The 4,780-nt window shown below is 32.4% G+C and overlaps 1 long non-coding RNA gene across 1 annotated transcript; it reads right to left on the reverse strand.

Moving 5' to 3' along the window:
• Positions 1-215: 215 nt before the first annotated feature.
• LOC143080978 (uncharacterized) lies at positions 216-3,803 on the reverse strand. Its single transcript, XR_012979832.1, has 3 exons — positions 3,682-3,803; positions 1,495-1,548; positions 216-602 (listed from the first exon to the last, which is right to left on the reverse strand). It is a non-coding gene; the product is annotated as an uncharacterized LOC143080978 (long non-coding RNA).
• Between the last annotated feature and the right edge of the window lie 977 nt (positions 3,804-4,780).

Raw genomic sequence — 4,780 nt, forward strand, 5'->3', positions numbered from 1 at the left:
GAAAGCCACCAATTGGTCTTCAATGTAACGAAAAACTCCTGGACCCGTAGGGTCCTTCAGCTGGCCCTTTAAAAAATATGGATCAAGATTTCCTGTTTTCTTAAACTCCTACCATTTCTTTTTTCAAATTAATTATAATACTTAAATCACATTATTGGTCTGGGTAAGAACATTTAAAATAGATGTTGTGTGGCTTAATAACTCAGGTTAGGAAACAATCTACGGATGTTTTTATTTTAAATTTGATGTGAACAACAATTAATCAATATACATAATAACAAATAATGCCCAGTAATGTTAAGTTATAGAACTAACAAAAATACAAAAGATTGATCATTTTGTAAAAATAAATTTCTGTGTAACCCCTAACATTACAAATCACTCATATATGATAACTGTTATCATCTTGATCATCATGATTGTAGGACTGAAAGGTTGATTGTCTATAGTAAGTCAGAATGAACTCATGGAATGTCATGTGGTATCTGGTCAAAGGATAAACCATGAGGTCAATTTCACTTGTCTTTCTTGTCTTTCTCAAATTGTTTGGCATATTCTCTAACCTGTGTCCATACAGAGCTAGGATCATCCACCCTTGGTACCTGACAAAATATAAGAAATTGTTTATAATATACATGTGTCCACAATTACTTAGAATTTTAATTAATCAATTGTAATTTTATTGGATTGTAAAAGCATTGCCCATGGCATATTTATACATTGATACAAGCACACAAATGTTTCACTGTGAAAACAAATATCCATTGACGTCTGATCAGTGAAGAAGCATGATAAAGGAATACTTAGGTGTCAATTGAAGCACTTCCAAAGAGATTTAAAGGCATGCATAAAGAAACTATGATTTTGTAATCAAATGTATGGAAATTCAAACCACTACTTTTCATTTATGTAAGCATGTGGTAAAAGTAATGAATTAAACCAGTGGATAAATACTATGAACTGTTAATCATTTCTTTTAGGGAATTTAGGTGTAAGCATACTATTCATATGATGCGTGTTACTTTCAAAGTGAATGTATGCACAAGTACAGCGAGACTATCAGTCACAGATCTATTAATGTTCTCTCCCAATATCTTTGCTGGGTAACAGTCATTACTGTCTCATTGGAAATAAAAGCCACACAATATATATATATATCTCCATATTATAATTTTTAAATTTAACTAATCAAAGAATTCAAATATAGAAAAAAATATTCAATTTGTTGACTGAACAACATATTTTTTCACAAATAGTTGGAGCATGGTTGTTCACCAGTTGTTTGAATTTTAATAAGTTGTTATTTTTTTATTGCATTGTCTATGAACTTTTTGTATGGAAATAAGTAGAAAATACAAGGAACTATATCTGTTTCTACGCAAGGAACTATATCTGTTTCTACGCATTGTCAATTTGTTATAAAGAAACATCATCAACAATTGTCCTGACAATTCAACATCCATTACAACCTACCTATAAATACTAAATTATTACCTGATAATGCTGGTCAATATAAATTCCTACATAAATTCCAACCACAAAGGAAAGCTGAAACAATAAAATAGAAAGTGTTTATAATCATTTGCAAATAAAACTGTTCTTATGCAACATGTCTCAGTGGTTCTGATCTACATGGTAACCATGGTAACATGAATGTTGACTTTTGTGTCACAATATGAGTGTACTCTGAAGATTGACCTGGTGGTCAGACAATGTCAGATATCAATTTAAATACAACAACAAGGCAAAGTTTAACATGTTTAAATTAAAAGAGCACACTACTGAAGATGCAGTGTATATCTTCTGTGACTCAGATGTTTGTTTCACCTACGTTATAACAATCATGTCGATCTAGTATCTTTTAATAGCAAAAATAGCTATTTACATTCAATATCACAACTATGTAAGATTTTAAACAAGGTGTGCAGACTCACAAATCAAGACTGCATTTAATTATTGTTCTGTGAGTAAAAGAAATAAATCCAGGAAAAACTCATCCCCAACCATCAGTGTCATACATTTGTGTATATATGTCATTGTATGTTTGAACAATAGATATAGGCACACTATAACTGCAGTTCGAAAATAGGATACAAGATTACTAATACAATTGCAAAATAAAATAAATACTCCAACATAAGGTGGGGCCAAAATTAAAAATATGTTTGTTTCCCCTCCCCCACCCCGCCACCCGGGTCAAAAATAAGCCCCCGGGTCAAAAAATTATTTTCCACAAAAAAATCGAAATTATTTTTTTCCTGAAAATAATTTGTTTCCATTTTTGGAAAGTGCTTGAAAGCAGAAGGATTGATAATCTAAATAAATACACTCAAATTGAGCACAAACAACTGATAAGTGGCCTGGACTAGACAAGTCAAACCATTCATGTGACCATGCTATGACAATCACATCCAGTTAAAAAAAAAAAAAAAAAAAAAAAAGAACCTGCCTTCCTGGTCTGTTTACAAAGGGGGGGAAACAGATATTCTTTTAAATGTGGCCTGGAATACTATTAATAAATATGTCAATATATCCCTTCACCAGTATATGTAATACTCATACATTGTATAAAGTCTTACTTAAAAATCCAAATTTAAATGTCATGAATGTTGGCAGTCATGATAGTTACACAGACAACACACAACCATCATGCCCATTATTTTGTTAATATAAAAAAGAAGATGCAGTATGATTGCCAATGAGACAACAATTTGTGTATACAATGAGATTAACATCATTGGAAGAATGGGAGAATAAATGGCAAATGAGTTTTAACGCCAAAAAATGCATAGTTATAAAATAACTCAGAACAGAGAAGTGATAGATACATCATATAAACTCCACGGACATACACTAGACAATGTTGATGCAAGCAAATACTTAGCCTTAGGCGTAACAATCAGCAACAACCTATTTTGGGATCGACACATTGACAATATTGTAGGCAAAGGAAATAAAACATTGGGATTTATCCGAAGAAACCTAAAAGACTGCACAAAACCAGTAAAAGCAGCAGCATATATAGCCATGGTAAAGACCTTCAGTGGAATATGCCTGCACAGTTTGGGATCCATCGAGCCAAAAAAAGATCAAATCATTGGAACAAGTTAAAAAAAGAGCAGCAAGATTCGTTCATAATAACTACTCAGACCGAACACCTGGCTGTGTAACACACATGGTTAAACAATTACAATGGGAAAGCCTGGTAGAACGTAGAAAAACCAACAGACTAGTATGTATGCTATTTAAAATCCAGCATGGGCTTATTGATATAGATAGACAACAATATCTAATACCCAATGACAGCCGGATCAGAGGTATAGGCCGCTTTTACCAAGAAAGAACAAAATCTGAAACCTATGGACAGTCATTCTTCCCAAAGACCATCAAGGATTGGAATCAACTACCAGCTAAAACAACATCATCCGACTCGATAGAGGGTTTCAGAGCTGCTCTGAAAGCAGGCTCTGGAAGGAAGTGAACAGCATAGAGTGTACATAATTTTAATTGTAAATTGGCGAAGAAGAAGAAGAAGAAGAAGAAGAATCCTCTAATCTCTATCAACATGATCAATCATACTGCATTGCTACATGACATGTACTCTACAAATGATCATAAAAAAAATCAGATCACTACATAAATTCTTGTATTGGTGGCATTTGAACCATCTTTAAAACTTACCAACTTTACAAACATTTGTTTTGATCTTAGTGTCCAACACTTCAAACTTTATCTCTTGACTTTTGGTTTCACTTTAATTTTGGACCTTCACTTTTCAGAAAAGGAAGTTTACTTCAAATACTAATTTTAGAGTCGAGTTTGCTTTTCCGGAAATATTCTTTGCTGAATTTATTTTTAATAATTTAGTTTTATCAGAGACATATAATACAATAATAATATAATTGTATTATATGTCTCTGGTTTTATAATATATGGTAAACTACGTAAACTAAGATGATAACTTTGAACGACTCTGACTTTTCTTTTTATAATCTAGAATTAATTATACAAGAATCTGTCAAATGTTCCTCTACAAAACCAGTCAGTAGTAGCATCACGTGTCTCAAATTTGAACATAGGAATACTGAGAGACGGTTGCATAACTACTGCCATTGTAGTATGAACTTATATAGATAAGTGCAAGAAAGAATTAAATTGTTTATTTAAAGATTTAAAGATTAATCATTTCATGAAAAAAAAGAATAATATATTATAAAAAAGTAAAGTATATGTAAAGATATATGTCTCCCAGTCCCTGACTTAAAAAAAAATTAACAAACAATCAAAATTCAAATTCAAATAAATAAATGGTCATTTTCTTTCAAAATTTCTTTAGAACTATCTGAACAGCTGAATGATGAAGCGTTGTCCTACTGTTCAGTAACAGCAAGGATTTGTATAGTGGTCACATGCACTTGTCTCAGAAAAAAACCCTACATACCTTAATATAATACGACGTTCTATAGGGATTCTTTCTGAGACACCGAAGTACCTGTGAGTTCAGTTTCTACAAAGGTAATTTTACCGATGATAAGGATTCAACATGTGTAGTGCTCAAGCACAGCTGGCACTCGTCTCAGAAAAAAAAAATCCTATATACCTTTATATAACATAAGGGTAAATAGGTATTTTTTCTGAGACGAGTGCCTGTGTGCTTAAGTTAAATTAAACAGGACCTCAAACTGTCCTGAGATTGGAACTATACTGTGACCCCAGGACAACCTGAGACTTAGGACAATAAACTGACGGCTCCCAAGATTCCCTGATGGTATGGTAGATC

This window comes from Mytilus galloprovincialis, chromosome 6 (genome assembly GCF_965363235.1).
Source record: "Mytilus galloprovincialis chromosome 6, xbMytGall1.hap1.1, whole genome shotgun sequence".
Classification (NCBI taxonomy): domain Eukaryota; kingdom Metazoa; phylum Mollusca; class Bivalvia; order Mytilida; family Mytilidae; genus Mytilus; species Mytilus galloprovincialis.